This window comes from Rattus norvegicus, chromosome X, assembly GCF_036323735.1.
Source record: "Rattus norvegicus strain BN/NHsdMcwi chromosome X, GRCr8, whole genome shotgun sequence".
In the NCBI taxonomy this organism is placed as follows: domain Eukaryota; kingdom Metazoa; phylum Chordata; class Mammalia; order Rodentia; family Muridae; genus Rattus; species Rattus norvegicus.
Window position 1 is genome coordinate 136,027,242 of NC_086039.1, and position 21,995 is coordinate 136,049,236.

General features: G+C 40.2%; 1 protein-coding gene and 1 pseudogene across 8 annotated transcripts in view; one reads left to right on the plus strand and one right to left on the minus strand.

Annotated features, from left to right (window-relative positions):
* The window catches only part of Mrpl30-ps3 (mitochondrial ribosomal protein L30, pseudogene 3), a 65,634-nt pseudogene extending 48,901 nt beyond the window's left edge, over positions 1–16,733 (plus strand).
* Positions 1–21,995, minus strand: part of Hs6st2 (heparan sulfate 6-O-sulfotransferase 2) — a 295,165-nt gene that overhangs the window by 140,018 nt on the left and 133,152 nt on the right. The gene's annotated exons all lie outside the window — the stretch shown is intronic.

Sequence of the window (21,995 nt, forward strand, 5' to 3'; positions counted from 1 at the left end):
TGAACAGATGCACCTGTTGTTTCATCAAGTGAATTAGAAGCTCTCTGAACAGAGTCATTTACTGTGACTAGGCCAGCTAAGTTCTTAGGACAGCATTCCTGCATAAAGGTATGGATTGCAGGTCAACATCAATCTAATTTAGCAGAGAGAAAAAAACTTAAATCACAATGATAGCTTTGGCTTCACCTTATTTTGTGTAAAGGAGCTTAAATAACACTTTGTAAAAAAGGTTTCTTAGAGGAGCTGCACAGGTCTGCATCATTTTTTCTGCCTATGTTATGGATTCCAGTCTAGTGTTTTTAATGAGACCCTGAACAGGTGAACAAGTGGGTCTCTGATTCTTATGCCTTTTCTTGGGCTTTCTTACTTCTGTTGGTTTATTTTGTCCAGATGCAATGTGATAGATTTTGTTTTATCTCATTTATTATATTTTATTATTATCTTTTAAAAGCCTGTTTTTTTTTTCCTAGCTAGACACATTGTCTAAGACATACGAACAAAACAAAACAGACAAACTAGCTCTCCACTCAGCCTAAGACTGGGCTAAGCATCATGCATTTTCGAGTAGTGTCTGTGATTTAGCAGTCTTTTAATCCACACTTATAACAAGATGCTTAGCCATCTCAACCCTGCATCAGACCTCATGATGATACTTTACATCTCCAAACCCTTGAGGACCATCTAGAAAATGAAGCTGCCCTGATAGAAACTGAAGACTGACTATGTGTATCCTAACAGCTAAGATACTACTAATTTACAAATTTTTAAAAGATCATAATTCGCATAAGTTCCAAATAACATTAATATCATTTAAATAAAATGCTGGGAAGAGAACAGCAATAGTAACTGACATTTGTTGAGCCTTTACTATCTGTTCAGTCAGTTCTATGAATTTTACAAGGACGCTTAAAATCTTGATTTAGATTACGTTGAGGGGCTATGAGCAAATTGCCGTTTTTTACCCTCTGTAAAGAACTTGAAACGTGATTAAGGCCAACCTGGTCTATTAAGCCAGTTCCAGTTCCAGGATAGTCAAGAACTGGAGAGGGGGGGAAGAGGAGGGAAGAGGGAGGGGGAGGGAGGGAGAGAGAGACAGAGACAGAGACAGACAGAGACAGACAGACAGAGAGACAGAGAGACAGAGAGACAGAGAACTGAAATCTGCCCAAACATGAGTCATCTCTTCTTTCCAAGCCCCAGACTTTGTTTTCTGGAGTGAGTCAGCACCATGTGAAGCAATCAGAATTTTTCCTTTATCTCTAGCCCCATTCTCACACTCAAATCAGAATGTAGGGTCCCTGGCAGAACAAAATTCTTGAATAATAGATTTCTTTCATTGTTTTACTGTTTTTTCATTAGATTTATTTTATTCTCCTATGTGTATGAGTGCTATCAAATATTCTTGGTGGGTGCAGAGCTCAGAAGACACTATCAGGTACCCTGGAACTGGAGTTTCTAGTGGCTGTGAGATGTCATGTGGGTATTGGGAACTGAACCTAGGTCTTCCACAAGAACAGCAAGTACTCCTAACTATCGAACCATCTCTCCAGCCCTGCTGGGGCTTTTTAAATGATATATTTTATATTGATTTTATTTTGTACACGTTGCAAAGAAGGTCTACAATTCTTTTGCATGTACATCTAACGTAAGGGTTGGCAAAAATGGCCTTGTGGAATGCTAGCAATGTTACCAGGAAGCAGAATGAGGAAAGAGAAACAAACCAACCACTGGCCTAATATGCTGACAGAATTTGCCATGAGTATTCATAGTCCTGAAGATATTACACATATTTCTCATTCTTGTCACAATGAAAATGGTGGCTTAACCGCAAGGTTATGAGAAAATCAACAAAAATAGCAGAAAAGCACCCCAAATCCAACAAACCTCTGTCCACGGTTCTTCATCTTAGTTACTTGAACTCAGATTACTTCTCAGATTAAATAAATGATAATCTCTGAAGAAGAACTGACAGTACAGCCAGGGTAGACAGCATCGTTCTCATACATGGAAAATGGGCAAGCACAGATCCCCTAATACAGTTGGGAGGAGGATCAAGGAACATGCCCTCCCCTTTACCTCATAGGCACCAAGTACACTATAAAGGAACACACATTTGGGTTTTATTAATAATTTGAGAGAAAACAAGAGGGATGAGAGGGACTGGAAAGGGGATGGGTAAAAACGATGTAATTATTTTAATTAAAAATAAAATAATTTAAAACGAAAAAAAGCCTCTTACAAGAGGGGCTTGTGGACTTGTGCAATAAATGGTTAATGAGGGGGGCATGCCATTTTCTACAGTTCTATAGATACTGATAAGCTACCTTGTCTTCAATAAATAGCACCTTACCCATGCCCATACATGAAGCCATAATTAAGCTTATTAGGTGAAAGACCGGATGTGGAAATAGAAAGAAGAGATTCAGTGGGAAAGGGAGGGGATAACAGAGAAAGTGGAGATAACTAAAACTGGTTATGTAAAAGTATGAAATTGTCTATTGCTGATGACAAGAAGTGCATGCTGACAGGAGCCTGATATAGCTGTCTCCTGAGAGGCTCTGTAAGAGCATGACAAATACAGAGGTGAATGCTAGCAGCAAACCATTGAACTGAGAATGGGACCCCCGTTGGAGGAATTAGAGACAGGATTGAAGGAGCTGAAGGGGCTTGCAACCCCATAAGAACAACAATGCCAACCAACCAGAGCTTCCAGGGACTAAACCACTACCCATGTACACATGGACAGACCTGGGGCTCCAACTGCATATGTAGCAGAGGATGGCCTTGTTGGGCACCAATGGGAGGAGAAGCCCTTGATCCTCCCAAGGCTGGATCCCCCAGTGTAGGGGAATATCAGGGTGGGGAGGTGGAAGGGGTAGGTGGATTTGTGGGGGAACATCCTCATAGAAGCAGGTAGATGGGTGGAATTGGGGGGTTTATGGATAGGAAACCGGGAAAAGAGATAACATCTGAAATGTAAATAAAAAATATCCAGTAAAAAATAATTAAAAATATGAAATTGTCAAATAATAAAAATAACTAAATAATCCAGAGAGGCTGGATATGCAAAACAGGTGGTAGAGTACTTGCCTAGAATGCATGAAACCCTGGATTTGAATGCTAGAACCACATACACCTGGCATGGTAGCTCAGAATTTCAAGGTTTTGGGGGACTACATGAGACTTGTCTCCAAAGGAAAAGAAAAGAAAGAATCCCACAAATGACCAGATGGCATTTGAAATCTTTGCATAATAGACTCAACCACCCACTGGCGCCAGACACTGCTTTGGGTAAGCTCTCTAGAATCTGTCTTTCACCATCCCACTTCACCTCTCCCATGATTCAGTTCAGAAAAGTGAGCATCATTGTTCACAGGGATGGCCCCAAGTCACTCCAGATTGCTGGCCTGTTCTAATAGCTACTGCACTCTATTTTAGCTTTTCAATATTTGATATAAACCTTTTCATTCGGTTACACTTTTCAATTTCAAAACGGCATTTGAGTCTTCCCAACTTCATTGGGGCAAAGGAAGATGATTAAATGTTCTATCAAAGCCGAGTGTTACTGTGTAGTTTTCAACATAACTCCAATAGAGGCCTGGCATGGCAACTCCATCACATAAGACTTCAGGCTGATGCTGAAGTCCAAGGGTGGCCCTTGGAAGTGTTCAGAAGACAAAAGTGTAGATAACTGAAGCATGAAATTGCTTTGAAATGATGAAGCAAAGGTGCATTTTTCATCCCAATCAAATCTTATGTGGAAATAGTAACAACAGGTCTACTTGATGCCCTTGGAAAGTTATTTCCAGCATTGTTTTTTACACCTTGGTCTCCTGTTCCACATGTCACACTATAATGTAGCCCATGTGCCTCTCAAGGTCTCACAAAATATATCATCATCATCATCTTCTTCTTCATCATCATACATTTGGATGACAACTACTAAGATGAGCATTAAATTATGAGGAAGGACAACCATACCTCCTGCCAGCTCCCAAATAGCTAATTCAAATAGCTAATGATGGAAAGCAACATTTTGGACAGCTCAGTTCCAAAGGAAGAAAGAGTTCACTCTCTCCTTGATGTGGAATCTTTTCTTTTTCATGAAGACCAGGAGATGTAGTTTACACTGTAGTAATTGCTGTATTGTTGTAATGCTGTAAACATACAACACAGCGAGTAACAGAGTTTGACTTTAGAACTGAAGAAATGTCACTGTACTATGTCTATTCCATTCAAATACCTATTCTTTTTTTTTTTTTTTTGGTTCTTTTTTCCGGAGCTGGGGACCGAACCCAGGGCCTTGCACTTCCTAGGCAAGCGCTCTACCACTGAGCTAAATCCCCAACCCCCTCAAATACCTATTCTTGATCCGTTATGATGGCTGGGCTCAACGTTTATAACAGCAGAGACGAGAAGATCAATCTCTTTATGCCTCAGTTTTCCCATCTATGCATTGGTTCACAGAATTTTCTCTCATGAATTAGTGCTGGGGTTTAAATGAGACAGTGTAAGGCATGCACTCTGAACCACAGCAACATTGCTTTAAACATTTGCAGCCATCAATGTTCCGTTTCTTAGCTGTAAAATGCAGGTTGAATTTAATCACTCTCAGCCTTCCTTCACCTCTATGTCTTTCTTCGAACTTATGTGATGTGCAGGACTTCTATCCAATGCTGAAGTTGAAATAACAATCTGTGTAAGAAATTCTCAGAACCAATATACTACTTTTTACCGTAAAATCCTGAAAATGTGCCATTACTAGGGGGGATGAATGATTCAAATTGCTAAGGTTTCACACTTGATATTTTCTTGCTCAGAAATATCGGGTGACTCAGGAGCTGCTTGCTGCCTATGCCTACCTATCTTCAAAGGTGCTCCTTTAATCCCTGTTAATCTCTTCCTTCTTTCAGATTATTCCTCTCCTTGATTTCTGTTCCTTTATTACTCTTCTTGTCCTAGCTACATAGATGGACATGTTGTCTCTAACAGGGCTTGATCTTCAACTTTGTTAGTCTTAGCTCCCAAGTATCTTTAGAGCTCCACTTTAACATTTCATTCTCTAAATAGGCCAGAGACCCCTGATACAAGATGTTGCCAAATCTAGTTTTCATTTTTCATAGCGTGGACCATGATCAAATGATGTGCTATGAAGTTCTTTTTAATAAACAGAGGATATGCTTATCAATCCATCCTTCCATTCATCCATTGATTCAGCCATTCAGGACACACGTATTCAGTCATGAAACTATATCAGCTCTGCACGAAGCACTGAAGACTCGGTATTTGGCTCGTTTCCCTGTCGTTTGCAAAATGACTCTTTCCAGCCAAGAATGAATCAAGAAAGTACACACTAAAAGTATTTGGTGCTAAAAGTAGCAGTTCTCTGGGTACTGAGGGCAGTAAGGGTGTCTGGAAGTGGTTTAAACTCAACATTTCACATTGACTTTTAAAATTCTGTTAAAAGAGTTGTGAACCACTCCAAAGAAAATCTAATGGTAAGATATATCCATGTTCAAAGACATGGAATGGTGACGATCATCTGTCATTAGACAGCATTTTGATATGAGAACTTGGTCCATTTTTGAGATAATCTTTACCCTTATCAACATTGTCCTACACAATAGCCACGTTTTCTATGAATAAGTAAGTATTTTTAGTTGAAATATAAATACACATTGCTTTCTGGCATGAACTTCTAGCATACTGTTCACAATTTTGATTGCAATGTGATGATATATGGTTACTGATGGGGTTTTTAATAAAAACGATTTATGTTTATTAATAATTAGAAGACGCCATCTGAGCTGGTTAACATGGCTTATGCATGTAATTCCAGCATTTAGGAGGATGAGGCAGACTTATGGTTCTTGGTTTTGACTACATAATGAGATTCGGCTTCAACAAAATAAAAACAAGTACTAGCACCCAGTTTGCAAGAGTATGTCTTTTTCATGCTTCAAAATAATATTTTCTTACTTTGGAACGAAGTCAAAAGCTGGAAGTAGTTTGGGGGAGTGAAGCATTCAAAATGTTTTTCTTCTTTTTCTTTTAAAACTATGTCCAAAGGGGGTCTAATGAATAACATGTATAACTCTGTATTTTAAGTTGATCACATTAAATGAGGGTTAAAAGCATCCACTCCTTTTTCTTTTCAAACTGACAGTTTTCTATATAAAACTTGAAAACTGCTTTGTGGCAGCTGTTTTCATTAATAGAATTACTGCATTCCTGGAGATAACCAAATTCCAGGATATCTCAGTCCCACAAGGCAGTAGCTCGATTGAGGTTTTGCCAGGCCCTGGAACATGAGAATGGGAAGAAGAGCATCTGTGCACACGGACAGAGTTAGATGAGTACAGAAGCACAGCTTTAAGCCAATAGGTGTGTGGCCACAGCATCAGTTCTTCATTGGGAGTACTTCATCCTGGGTATGGGAACTAAAAAGGGAACTGCAAGTTGGGCTGGGAGAAACCTGAAAGTCCCAAGATATGGAGACAGGCAAAGGATTAGGAGCCCACCATTTGCTGAGATTTCACTAATGGATGGACTGCTAGTGTACACGTCAGCCAGCAGTCATTTTTATATAATACATTAATAGAAATAGATAAATTTAATCAATGTAAAGTAAATTTAAACTCATGATTCTCCTGCCTCAGTCTCCATGCTGGGATTACATGCCTAAGTACAATTTACTCACTTGAAGTGTACAATTCAAGATTTTTAGTACTTTAGTATAAATCTATGCACACATTACTGCCATCAGTTTAAAAACATTTCAAAAGCTGCCCCCTAATCCATAATTTCAGCTATCTTCTAATAATCTTTGTTATCATCTGACAACCTTCAGTTTGCCATCTTTTCCTATAAATTTTATTATTCTCATACCTCATATCAGCGGCACCAAACACTTACACTGGGTTTTGGTAATGGTAATGTGTACATGTCTCATCCATGCATTACCATATATTGATATCTGTTTATTGGTTAATAATAGCATATTACATATACCTACCACACGCATATGTATACATATATTCTATAGTGGAAGGAGGTTTGCGCTGTTTCTACCTTTGGACTGTTTTTAGGGTACAGAAGCTCAGAGAATCCCTGGGAACATTTCTGAGACACAGCGACTGCAATTCAAATCAGCTTGTCTTTAGCATGCCAATTGCTATGCTAGATGGCAGTCTCCGAAGAAAAGAAATGATATGGCCTCTCCCTTCAAGTGAAAAGGTGCTGAAAGGAAGGAAGATTAAGTCGCTGGTTCTGGGCTAGACCTATCACCTAGCAGACACAAGGCCTTTGTTCAATTCCTGCTCCTCCACAGTGCTTTGCTCAGCTGCAGTTCCCCTGTTCATCCTTCATCTTGGCTGGTCGGCCAGGGAGTTGGTATCAAGTACACATTCACTGGGGGCAGGTGTCAAGCTAAATATTTATGCAGAAATATTGGCTTCACCTGGACGTCTTACAGTCTGTGATGTATGTTACCCTCAGTATGGTGTAGCGATGCCAAATAAAAAATGTTTGGTCTCCTACAATTAAACATTTTGCACTGTAAATACTCTGTAAGAATCTATGCTCTCAATAATGGGCCATGGGAAGAGCCCAAGAGAAAGCTAAGGAAAAGCAGCCTAAATCTGACTTGGTTCCTGTTAACTTCTTCCTTTCAGAATTTCAACTACTTAATTAGAATCCTGGAATTGCATTTGATTCTTTCTTGACAAGACCATATGTGCCCATTTTGCCAGATTCTAGTAAAATAGATATTCCGTGTCATGTTTCAACATTCTGCCATTTGTAAAATTAGCAATTTCGGGAAAGCAAAAGGTTACTTGCCGTTTTGCTGGATCAGCACCTCATTTGGTCGGCTTGCCTATGCTGTGAGTAGAATTAAAGAATGCACAAGTTTGTCTCCAGATAAATAAATTTGAATGCAAAATAGATGCAAAGCTGTGTCTTGAGAGACAGGGTTCATTTAAATCTCAAACTAGTTCTCATATCAAAAATGTAGCACTTGAGCTTGGAAATGTGCTTTGAGAATGAGGAAGCCTGTCCACCACCATGGAGGCCAGCACCAATTTTCTTTCATAAAAAGGATAATGTCAATTATGTGACTCTCTGTACTTAACTTTCTTGTAATCACTTCCGCGTATGTGGGGCATTAGCATTTGAAATATTTTCACATCTTCTCAGTTCATTTTTTACAACAGTCAGGCAATGGCTAATGGGAAAGGGTTGGTCACAGTCACAAACCTTGGTTTTCAAGAGCTAACTGTGGTGTCAGTTAAGATACACTTAGCCCTTTTCACTGCCTTAAGGTATTGGGAGCCATTATAAGATTAGCATCCTGTCTGGGGGGCTGGTGTCTTATGATCTTTAATTCTACTTCTGGATGAAATCCTAGTCTGATACTCCCTAAAAACTTACAGGAAGTAGAAGGAGGACAAAGGGAATTTAGACAAAATTTATAGGAAAGGCAAAGTGTTAAAGTGATAGAAACAGAATTCTGTCTTCCACTTTTTTTCCAATCCCATCCCTGGCTGAGGTCACTGCTTCTTCCCACTTCCAGAAGATTTTCAGGGAAGTGAATGACACGTAGAATTTGCTGCTGGTGTTCAATGTCACCACTGTGTCTTTGCTTATCCTCAACTACATTAATGGTGGCTGAAGTAATATGAACTAGCTGGAAGGATCCCTTTTAAGAGACCCATGAATTTGCACTTCCAGGGATGCTCAGCCAGATCTGCCTGGCTGCCCAGGACATATAGTACACAGGATAGATAGCCTTTCCCAAGAGAAAGTATGACCCTTTTGTCGATTTGCAAGCATCTTTCCTTGCTTGCTAGAATTTCCAAATCGTAGATATGGAATAAAGGCTTCAAAGGCAGAGGGATCAGGCCTGAGCTCTGTGGCTTCCTAGCTGGCTATCTTCATCAATGTACATGTAAGTGTCTGCATTGCCATTAGTAACATGGGGATAATATCCTCTGTCTCACAGCATCTGGGAGCATGAGAAGAGATGACGCAAGGAAAGTACTATATACTACTCTCAACGTATTCTCAAAACCTAATAACATTTATGAACAGAAAGATACTTAGGGTCAAATGTGAGGCAGTACTGAGAGGCCTCTTGATGTTTCCCTTCTGCTGGGCAGAAATGGCTTGTCTAGAGATCTGCCAATCACATCTAACTTGTTTCTGCACTTATGAAAGCTAGTTAACTATGAATATTCTACCATCCCAGTTATCAACTCCCTCCCACTACCTAGATACCATCTCCTGCTCTTTTCATTTTGTTTCGCTTTACGGTTCCATGGCTGTAGCTGGCCTAGGGTTTGTCTAAGTGCCCACTGTATATTTTCAATGAAAGGGAATGGCTGTGTCCTAGATGCATTGAAAACAGCAATCACGCAGGGACTGATAAATTTCCTGGGAGGGTTTTCTAAGGAGCTTTCACTTGTACCACAAGTGCCCATCATGCAAAATGTAATGCTCAGGTTGGAACAGCAGTGTGGCTTTGAAATAAACAAAGGTCCATTCAGCGAATGGGCCTTAACTGAGGCATCTTCAGAGGCGTCTAGCCAGATGGTCATTATTAGAATCCACAGGAGTTCTGTTGCAAGTGGATCCCTGGGCTCTAACAAGTACTTTTTACCATTCCTCCCACTTTAAGGTACAGATGCAGGCCCATCCATGGAGCAAAGGCAACAGAGCTGTTAAGGTCTATGAAAGGGACAGGAGATGCAAGGATCTTGTGGAGCCAATTACTCTCTATTTTGTCAGCAGGCGAGAAAGCACTGCCACACTTTCTTTTCAAAACCAAGAGCTTAATATAAAGGGCCAAAATGATAGATAGAAAAGGGAAATTGGGACAGAGGTGAAGGAGTGGATTGGTAAACACGCTGTATTATATTCTTTGAGTGAGAAAAGGCCTAATTAGCCCACTTGGTTGTCCTTTAAAATTGGACTCTGGGAGAGTAAATACACCCAGCCTGAAGGTAGGTGTTGGGTTCAATTCAAAGGAATAAAACTAAGTCCAGTTCCAAGAAGTCTCTTCTTATTGAGTACTAAAAGGACAGAAAGACTCAATTAGTCTTTCATGTCTTTCGCTGTGATTGCGACAGGTACTTAATGCATGGAGAAAGCCATGTAATGGGTATATAAAACATGCTAAGCCTAAGTCATAAGGTGGAAGTCGTAATACCAAGACCCTTCCAGTTCCAAGACAGATGAAGGCTGAAGCCTTTAGGCTGCCTAGCTTCAGAAGGATTGATTACCTTACCACCCTGTAAAAGTGCCTGCCAAGAACACCATCATTGCTGGAATTCTGGGCTCTCAATCCTGTCTGAAATTTGACAAGGATTATGGAATTCCATTTAATGTGAAACTGTATAAAAGTACATCCATAATTTTGAGATTTTGAGTGAAATAGGAATTTAGACCATATTCCTTCTCTCTGCTGATCATTATGGAATGTGTATACTTGTGGGAGCACATGTGTGCATGAAGAGAAAGTAGGAACATAGGAAAAGAGGTAAGGAAAAATAAATGAATTCCAATTGATTATCCAAAGGGAGAGGCTGAGAAGAGAAAGGCTAAAAGCCACAACGAAAAAAGAAATAAAAAAAAAAAAGGAAGCCTATGCCCATGGGGGAGGGCTGCCTTCCCTTCAGAACACGCCAGACACTCGCCTTAATGCTGACTGACCTGAGAAAGCATTGCCTAGGTATGTGTAGTGAAGGAACTGAGAAGGAAACTTACTGATACTGTGATCAGGATACACTCAGTTAGCATGATACACTCAGCATCACAGGGGAAATCCAAGGTTCCATCAGCTTCAGAAAGAATGGAAACATTAAGACTGGGATGCCTACCTACCACCCATCGTACCGACTAGGGAATTAAGGTCAGAAAGTAACTGGCTTTCTCAGTATGATTCTCACAGTGGATATTGTCTGCACAAATCATTGTTTGTTATACATTGTGTATGCTGTCTTATTTACAAGCCTTAGTTGTCATAGTTTTTTACTATTTTGGTTTTATTATTTCCTTTATATTTTGAAGGTGCAATTATTTGTGTATTATGAATTGGGCTTCCCAGCATACTGATATGCTCCTGTATTCGCTAGTCTGTTCCACTTTTATTATTTTTAGTACTCTGGAAGCACAAAACCTATCATTAGTCATTTTAGAGAGAGAAAAAAATTCAGCGAACCACTACAAACATATCTTTTTAGCTAACATTATACAATTTTTGCTTATTTAGAAGGCAATTCTTTAGCTTTTGGCTAATGTAAAGTCCAAAATGAACAGGCCTCTTATTCTTCCCATGGAGATTTGACTTTGCCCCAGGCACCCACAATCCTCAAGCACTCAGGGGACAGAGTTGCCAGCACATCCATGACTGTTGCATAATTACCTGTTTACTGCTTATCTCTCTTAGCTGACTGTGATCTCCTCAAGGGTAAGATTTCTCTCCAGAACCTGACAAGTGGCTTGACCTTGAGTAAGTGCTTAGTAAATGTTTGTTGAATAAATTATGAGAGTAGCATCATTCCACATCACAGAGTTCTTGCAATTCCATTCGCTCAGGCACTAGACTAGGAGCAATGTGTGCCCTTCATGTTAGGAATCTTTTGATTTTTTTTCAAGTGGCTTACCAGAAAAACCAAGGTGCCACATTGAGTTTACACTGTCTATGTGATATGGACCCAAAGGTAAAAACTTAAAGTACGTCAGCCTCATTAACAAAAAGTAGGTTTCAAGGTCTCAAGAGTCATTGCAGAAAAACTGGTCGTGAATTTGGGATCAATGTTGCTGCCAAGGCTTATCTGACTGAAAGGGTCCCTAATTAGACAGATGACATGTGATAGAATAGGCCAGTGTTATTGCACAGGAGGCTGTAAGTCTTGACAACTTTCACTGGGAGGCATTTTCAGCACCAGCGTGCTGTGGAACATTGTGCCCTCTTTTACCTGTGAGCTGTTGCCTGTTCCTCTGCCACTGACTGTTTCTAAGAGTAGCACACATGCCAAGGTTTTCATCTGCCTTGCATAGACAGTAGGAGACATCACAGATGATGAACTGTTGTGAGATGCCCAGTGCAATTCAAAAGTTTTCAAGAAACACTACTTTCAATGTGTCTTTAAATACCATGGGAAAGACAACACTCTTTACAGTGCTGTAAAGTTTAAGGTGAGCAAGCACGTGAGGGAGCGCCCGTTCTCAAAAACCTGAACCTGGATGGACTGCTACTATCGAGCATCTCACTCCTATCTCCTCTGTTGTCTGCTGCTTCTCGTGTTTCAGAAGCATATGCTTCTTGGCCCCACAGGTCATCTGTTATGATTACAGGCTCCAAATTACAGGCTATAAGTCTAGTCCCATCGCCACAGGGAGGAATATCCCCCAAACACTCAAATACCATAGAAAGAAAGGCTTCAACAAACTTGGCAACTTTGTAGCATTGTTCCCGACTACTGATTCTGTTTATTCAAGGGATAATTCTAGCATCCCTTGTCACAAGAGTTTGACTTATAGAAATGAACACCTCCCAAAGAACTCCATGGTTACAAACAATCTCCTATTTTCTTGCTCAGCCCCATTTTATTTGCAGCGCATTCTACACCCTCTTTTGTGCTTCATCTTTTGATATTCTTTGATTAGTTTCACTGCCTTGGAAATTGAATGTTGATTATGATTATAAAACAAAGTATACAAAAATACTGACTTTTTTTTTAATTTGAAGAGAGGATTTGGCAAGACCTTAAATTTTCAATAGCCGGAGCCTTTCAACCAGAGTGTTTCAGGGCAAAATAGCCCTGATATTCTACCTTCTGCTCAACATGAGAACCAAGAGTAAAAAGGCCTTGATTTTGTATGATCTTTACATGTTTAAATCTCTACTCTCCCAGAGAACTCCTGCTCTCTGCACTTCAGGATACAGTAATGTTAAGCTCACAGAATAGTTTTATGCTTACATGGAACTATTAAATCTGTGCCTCCTCAGAGGAAATGAAACAAAGAATGGCTGGAAGATGCTCTATGGCACCATCCTAGCAAGTAAAAAAAATCCCATTGGTATTTTTCTTTCATAGATACCTAAGGGATCCAATTAAATATATGGATTTTTAAATTGATAACAAGAAACGATCCATCAGAGAGACATACATGAAGAGATGTTTTTACTCTCTGGAGTTACTATTAATGCTAAATTCTTAGATGGTTGGTGGGGATTTTATAGAGACTTAAGGGGATTTATAGATTTTAATTGGGACCTCTTTGGGATGAATATAATTAATATTGCTTGTGTTGCAAAATACCTGCATACATGCAATTAGAAAAACAACCTCACTGATAGTGTGTGTGTGTGTGTGTGTGTGTGTGTGTGTGTGTGCGCGCGCGCGCGCGTGCCTGTGTAAAGTTGGTGAGGGGATGTGTATAGCCATACATACTACTAGAGAAAATTACCATGTGTTTGTTCTATTTAATGAAAAACTCACCAAGAGAAGAAACTTAAAACCTTAAACTTGCAAAAGCAATGAGAGTCATTTATGTAACATGTTCATTGTTTTTTTGCCTAAAATTCAGGCAGCACAATGAGGGTAACATAATCCTAATTGGCTTGTGCCACATTTCCTTGACAGTCACTGACATTTTCCTCAATGAGAAGGTCCCGTGTGTCTTTTCCTGGGCCTCAATGTCTATGGTCTACTTGCACAGCCGGCTTGTTGCCTGCTTTCTCTCTAACTTCACAGATGAAGGGGAGACTGGGATATAGTAGCACTTTCTCAGGAAAAGAAATCTTCCTTCCAAAGCAAATTTGGAGGTTCAAAAAAAATTGAGCCCAACATCTATACTACTACAAGTTACGAGTTACTTTTACTAACATTTGCATGAGGATCCAGCAGTAACAGGTGGAAAATTCACACTGGGGCATGTTTACCAAAAGAAGTGAAGGAAGGATACATCAGGAAGCTACCTCCCCCGCTGACTTCTGAGCCACTAGGTTTTAGTCTAGTCTCATAAAAGTCTCGGTCTCCCAATCTAAAATAGGGTTGTCAGGACAAGAATTACAGAAGGCCCAATGACTACAGGAGAACCATCCACAGGGTGGAAAAGGACTCAAATTCTCTCTATTCACTAGAGTCATCAAGCAGTATTTGAAGAGGCCTGGAGTATACTGTTTTATTAGTGAACCTACTCATCTAACTCCTCTTCCTCCCTTCCCAGGAGAATGCTGATCACCATCGTGAAGAATGACTATTCTACTATTATGAGAAGGAAGGCAGGATAAATGGGCATTCAAAGAAAGTCAGGAAAGGCCCATAGCTACTCCTGCCCTGTTATGAGTGTTCTGTTTCTTCTAGGCCTGATGTTCTCTACTAGGTTTGATAAGAAGCCAGTGTCTTGTCTTGATTTTACTTTCAATGGTTCCCTACCATGGAAACCTTCGTTCTCCACTTAGGCCTTTCTAGTCTCCTAGGAAATGTAACCTTTTAACCCAGTTTCGTATTACACCTAGATCTCGAGGTCTCACACATCTGCAATGTAGCACCTAATGGGCACACTCCCAAAAGAATGGCCAGCCAAAGTCTCCAGCTATGATGGCAAAACTATACGATGGAATGGCAGACATCTCTTCTCAGAGCTGCCAGTTGACTGTTTCAGAGAAGTGACCTCTCCCCAAGACAGCTTCGCCATCTACTACATTCATGTGAAAATAGCAATCCAAGCCAGACATAGTGTCACACACCTATAATCCCAGAACTCAGGAGCCTGAATCAGAGGATCATGTGCATTAGAACAGTCTGAATTATAGCATTAGATGTCTTAAGAAACAATGATAAAAGAGTTATGCAGCTCACAGAATTATCAGTGGCATTAAATGAGATAATGTTTGTGGATAATTTGCAAAATCCTGGCACAAATTACGTAGTTAAAACATGATAACTTGTACTTAAAAATTACTGAAAACAGAAAGGTCTTTTGGCCAACCACATAACTGTTACTATATGAACATAAACACCAAACTATTGTTTTTGTTATTAAATCAAAAGTGCATTGACAATTTGAAAATCAAAATCAATAGTGAACTAAAAGTATTGGCTTTATTTACACCTGTAATAATGTGCCCCATTATGAACGTGTAATGCCAATAAATAAATATGTCAGAAGGACTGTTGACACAGTTTTTTTATTCAACCTTTGTTTCTGAGTTTGGGGGGGTCTACACAATGCTTTTGGGAGTTGTCAAAATTTCAATGTAGCAATGGCTTGCTTCCCCCTGTCTACCATATTGGTTCATACTATCTACAAGTTTAACCTATGCCTATCCCTGGACACCACACACCACCTAGCCCAGAAGCTGGTAGCCACAGATGTTTTCTCAGAATGATCCTGGCTGAAGTCATCAGACTACATGTTGCAATTCCTACAAAATAGTAATCTAGAGCATTAAAAATGCATTGAGATAAGCAGATTTTTACAGTAGATTCAAATCTGACGAAAATGGAAATCTATCACTACAGTGTACAAATTAAGTTCAGCTATATAACGTTATCAGTTACTACTGTCCACGTCAGGTGTTTAGTGGGCTTGCCATGGGACACACAAAAAAAAAAAAAAAAAAAAAAAAAGAAAGAAAGCCAGATACCGCAGGTACAGTCTTCTAAATCCAGATGTGCTGAGCTGAAGTGAGAGACCGGGTCATTTAGTGAAATGGTATAAAAGGAAGAGGAGGAGGAAGAAGAAAGGGAATCTGCAGTATATGCATATATGTGTATATATATATATATATATATATATATATATATATATATATATATATATATATAACACTTGGAGTATCAGTTTTATATACATGGGATCACTTTTGGCCTTTGTTGGCACTTGTTATTTTTATGTGCTACGTATAACCAGAATTACAGAGCATAACTCAGGAAATTCAAAGTTTAAAGTATGCATTACCTCAATAGTCCTACGAGATTGGAACCCTAAAATACAGCATATAAAGAGACAGGGAGATGCCAGAGGGCCTGGGATTTCAGAAAGATCAGGTTTCCTGGATGTCCCTTTATTCCCTTCATGACTACCTAATTACAACTCCCGCCGACAGTTTTCCTAGCCACATTCTCTTCACTGACAGAAAAAGATTATCTGTGGCTTCCATTCCACTCCTTTTGGCTTCGGGGACATTCAGAGTGGACAGAGGTCGCCACCTGTGAAGAGACGAATTACCACACCTATGGCTGGGGGTTCTGTACTCAGTATTTCAGAGGCCTTCAGGCAGACTCAGACTGTGAAGAAAGGTGCAGAATCTCTCATCAGTATGGAGTGGATTCGTCACAAATGTAACAGATCAAGAATTGCACATAAACTGTTTCAGCCTAGACCTAAAGATCATGAAAAATGTGGTGGGGACCCACAGAACCCTCAAAAAACTGCACATTGTTACAAGAATAAGAAGTTCAAAGAGGTGGCCATACTGGGGAAAAGATGCAATCAAGATGCTCAGACTGCAGAAGGCAGACAACTCTCAAATTCACTAGAACATCCCATCGGTGAATGCAAAGCTGAACCTCATTAAACACTTGATAGGCATCCACCCCCTGAAGCTGCCACAGGGACTTCCCACAGAAGAGACCATGTCCAGAAGGTGCCTCAAGAGCACTGGGGAGTTGGTGGTGCAGTGGCATCTGAAGCCTGTGGAGCAGGAAGCAAAGCCCTGATGCCACGCAGATTCAGTTCACAGATGCACTTACTGAGGAAACCGTTCTCATTAACGTGTGTTAATCCAGTCATTTCCGCTAACGGAGTCTGATGTTATCACTTGGTTCAGTGCTCTCCCTTTGTCCCCTAAGAATTTTACTTGATAGTGGGCAAAAACAGCATTGTTTGAACAGCTACCATTAGGCCCCTGACACTGACAGTTGCTTGAGTAGCTTATTGGGCAAGGAGGTTTATCTTGGTTCTAAGCTCTGAGGAGTTCAAGCAAGGGCAGCATATTTCCTGAGGACCTCCTGTAGGATCCCCTGTTGTTACAAAGGAAAGGCTGCTTAAAGCATATGCTTCCTCATGGTTTCTGTGAGGAAGAAGAGTGGCTGTAGCCCAGCTGGGTAGACTGCTTAGACCAGCGGTTCTCAACCTTGGTAAGGCTGTGATCCTTCAAGGCAGTTCCTCATGGTGTGGTGATCTCCAACCATAAAACTGTTCTCATTGTTACTTCATAAATGTAATTTTGCTACTGCTGTGAATTGCAATGTAAATATCTCTGTTTTCCAATGATTCTAGACAACCTCTGGGAAGGGGTCACTTCATCCCCAAAAGGGTCACTATCCAGAGATTGAGAAGCACTGGCTTAGGGTCTCACAAAGTTGCAATACACTGTTTCTGCTAATAATGTCTAGTACTCAGAGTTAGGAGTAAGCAGGGATTTGCTTCCAAATTCTGAGCTTGTTGGGAGAATTCACATCTTTGGGATTGTAGAACTAGCATGCTGCCTCTTCAAAGCCAGTACCAGAGGGACTCTAGCGGAATGGACACCACTAAGTTTGTAAAGCAATCATGGACAACTCATCATCTTGGTCACATTCTATTAGCCAGAAGAAAACCACCTGTCTCGTCCCCTCTCAAGGAAGAGAGAAGTTACATGTGCTGTGCATTGCTGTTTGTTTTTCTGCTTCCTCAAGACGGGTACCTGTACTCAGGTAAGGTCACGTGAAACCTTAATTAGTCAGATAATGCTATGGCCTGTGATTGGGTAGTTGAAGGAGGGGGTGGAGCTGAAAGTTTTAGAGATTGGAAGGAGGGGGAAAAGGGGAGAGATGAGACTGAGGGCTGAGAGAGACAAGATGGAGCCAGAAGAGGAAGACGGAGATGCCCCCACCCCAACATGGAGAAGTCACAAGTAGCTAGAGATTTCATAGATGGGCAATAAAATAATTTAGGGTACATTTGATCAATTTAGGTGTGTAGCTCGTATTTATTTTAACTGAGTTTTGTATTCTTTGCACAGGCATTTTGGGGTTGAAGATTTGCTGTTATAAATCTGGCTGGTATTTAAAAAAAAAAAAGACTATCTGCAAAGCTAAGGCAAACACACACATTCTTCAAAGAGGCCAGAATCCTCCTCAGCCCATGAGCACCTAAGCCTACCCAACAGGCATTTCATTAGAATCAGGATTCAAACGGAAGATGAATGTGAAGACCATACCATTAGGGTTAACAGCCCCTAGATGAGAAACATTCCTATCACTCCCCAGTCACAAGTCAAAACTGAGCCCCCCTCTCTCTGTGTAGCCGTACATATTGTAAAGCATATGAAATTTAATACTTCACGGGTATTCAAATCTAGTTCCAGTACATGAACCCCCACTGAAGGCCATCTTAGCTGAATAAATTGAATGAACTTGTTTATTGTGCAATATTTTGCCTTCAAACAGGATATTGTATCTACATGAGGAAGGCAATATTAATATGTGTATCATGCCTGCACATCTCCAAGGCTCCTTCCAATCTTGATATTCTAAGATTTTCTACTTATCTACAGAAATTGCCTTGGGGAGAAGAGCAGGGTGTTATGATGATATTTGCTGAGATGAGACTTTGCCTCAGTGTGCCAAATTGGGAACCAACTCCTTATGATACCAGTGTACCTAAGAGCAATTCAATCTACCTTCCAACAAGAAATTAATCACTCATTCTCTCCTCCACACAGCGAAGGCAATGATGGAAAAAAGTCAAACAAGAGAACCTATAAACTCATACAACAAATGTTGCCCTCTTTCTAAATTCTGTTTGATTCTTCAAAGATACAAAGAGAATCCTTTGCTAAAAATGCCACAATAGCCTCTTATCATTTATCTTACAAGGACTGGTGCAATTTCTTTCCTTATAAATCACTCCACATAGAAACACTATCATAACGGGTTTGGAGATGCCACTGATGATAACCTGAAGGTTATTTTTGCACTATCTTTCTCATTGATGTGCCCTGGAGTTGGGGACAATCACAACAGTAACTACTTAAGTTTTCAAGATAATACCATCCCTATCAAAATTACCCTGTCCTGTGATTGTAGAGTGAAAAGAAACACTGATAATACACAAATGAATCAGTATGCTATGTTTCAATAGGCCTTATTTATAGAAACTAAATGTTCAATTTCATAAAATCTCCCCACAAAGTAGCACTCTTCTTTTGACTTTGTTTTCAAGTTTCTAACCTGTGGAAAATATCAGTTCACATCTAATGCTAGATTTTACCTGTAAGCTATCTTTAGCTAATTCTTGAACTAGAGTAGCAATGTATAGCATCGTGTACAATTCCTCACTGGTGTAAAAATCACAAATAAAATGCCCTTTGAGTTCATGATAGATGCTAGGTGTCAGGCTAAGTGATTTCAGTGGGCCATCTTAATTCATACTAATGTTTAAGCATAAGACTTTTTTTTACAATCTTGTATTTTTTAAGGAAAGAGAGGCACACAAATGCAGAATGACTTGCCAAAAAACATCATGCTCTAAAGTAATAAAGTCAAGGTCAGACACATCTCTGACTGACTCCAAGGCCCATTTATCCCTTACTAAACAGTGTGATTGCCAACTGAATGTTCATTGAATTAATACAGCAATATAATGACATTAACAGGATGGTTCTAAGTGAAAACAACATCTGGGACATAAATATATAGGATGAGAAAGTTACAAGTCAGTTATAATCTAAAGAGTTGAAACTTGGCTTTTACTTACTTTTCAACAAAAGATTAAAAATACTTAATGCTTACATAGATAACTAAAATCAAATACTAAGCAGTCTAAAGAGAACTGGAGTGGGATGAACAGAGCAGAGCTGGTAGCAAGAAGGGAATAGCAAATGAACAACAGTGGGACTCTTGCTTAGAGAAGGTAATTTCTGACTTTCCTCAATCTCTGGTGCTCTTGGTGGATCGCGTATTGGAGCAGGCAAAATTGCTGAGTGTGGCATTATTGAAAAACGTTAGCATCCTAAGAGATATGCAATGATTCAAGAAACAGCTGATAGATTCTTCACTACAAAAAGCAAGCATCCCAGAAATAGAGAAGTCATGAGGCATGACTTTGACTAAAATGCAGGCACTGTAAAAGGATGGAAAGAGACTGAAGGCAGAGGGGGCTGGGTCTCGATAAAAAGAGCAGTGCCCTGAAATGCTTAGAATATTAAAGAAACCTCACAGCCCTTTGCTTATACTCTCTCAAGAGAGCAGAAACCGTTCACCTCGGTGTTATACTGTTTGCTCTCTGAGAAAGCCAATGGAGTTCTCCAGATGTGATGGAAGTTCCATTATTTTGTGTAGCACCATGCAGTGGACTAGGGTTACCAACAGCACAGAAAGGCAAAACTACTAAGTGCCTGAGTTCCCTGCTCCCTGCTTCTTATTATGGGAGGATGTGAGAAAATAAGAATTTCCAGCTGAGAGACTGTCCAGTGCAGTGCCTTTCATGCCACAATGGACTGCATTCTCAAATCACAAGCCAACATAAATACTTCCCTCCTTGATTTGTTATATCTCAGCTATTTGGTCATAATGTTAAGCAACAATATTTCAACTGACAAGATGACTCAAACTTGACTACCTTGGTATATTCAGGGTTGGTCCACAGGTTGTACAATCTTTTCTTGCTCACTTAAAATATTGTCCTGGTAGGACTGTTGAAAACAATTACTGTTGCTACTCCCTTGTTCCAAAAGATCAGGAAACTAAGTGGAAATCACACTTGAGTGAGATATGGGATGATCCAATGCAAAAGTGATCAAAAGTGATCAAAAGGGGCTCTTCTGGAGAAGTCCACAATGTCCACCCCCAAACCTCTTCCCATTTCTAAGGGGACACCCTCCAGAGGTAGCTTGTCTTCCTTCCTAACAGGGAAAGAATGCCTAATTTATTTTTATTTTCCAAGACCTGTAGTTCCTGATCTTGTAGTTCCTCCCCCATAAACCCCCCCACCAAAATTCTGTGTGCCATGAAAAGGCATCATTTCATGAGGTCATTTGCAATGACGTCACAAGGCTTTACTTTTTTCAAATACCACCACTTTACAAGAAGAAGAAGAAGAGGAAGAGGAGGAGGAAGAAGAGGAGGAGGAGGAGAAGGAGGAGGAGGAGGATGAGGAGGAGGAGGAGGAGAATGATGATGATGATGATGATGATGATGAGGAGGAGGAGGAGGAGGAGGAGGAGGAGGAGGAGGAGGAGGAGGAGACCATATAGGTTCATATATTTCAATGTTTGGTCCATAGTTGATGGAACTGTTTTGAAAAGATTAGGAGGTGTGGTGTTATTGGTGTGTTACTGAGGTTTCCTTCCAGATTCAAAAATCCAGGCCACCATCCATTCCCAGTTATTTTGTGTCCTCTCTCCCTCCACCACCACCCCCTCTCTCTCTTCTCCTCTCTCTTCCTTTCCCTCCTTCTCCCTCTTCTTCTCTGCCTTGAGCTTGTAGATAGTTGTAAGCTGTCAGCTACTGCTCCAGCACCACGTGTCTGTTGCCATGTTCCTGTGTCATGGTGTCTTTCTCTTCACAGCAGTAGAAAACTAATATAACAATTCTCCATTGTCAAAAATATTGAGAAAAGGGGTTCATAGAAGCAAATGACAGGTTATAGAACTCCAGGGTCATATCATTGGTGTGGTGTTTAAGATTGAGCTCCTATGTACTACTATAAAGAAGATGGCAATATGTTGTGAGCTTAAATTTTGGCAACCCAGAAAAAGATACCCCAAAATAGCAAAAGGGAAATTGATGTTGAATAGCTAAAAGATCCCTGATTTATTCATTTGGGTGTCTTATGTTCCTGGGTCCCAGGTCAGTGCCTTGGAACATACCTTACTTCCCTGTAGTAGTTCTTTTATCAGGCACTCCCTCAAGACAAGTGTGTGTCAATTAAGTATCAGCTGTACCTACCCTCCACAGTCCACCAACAAAGAAACCACAGTTTCTCAGAGATCAAAT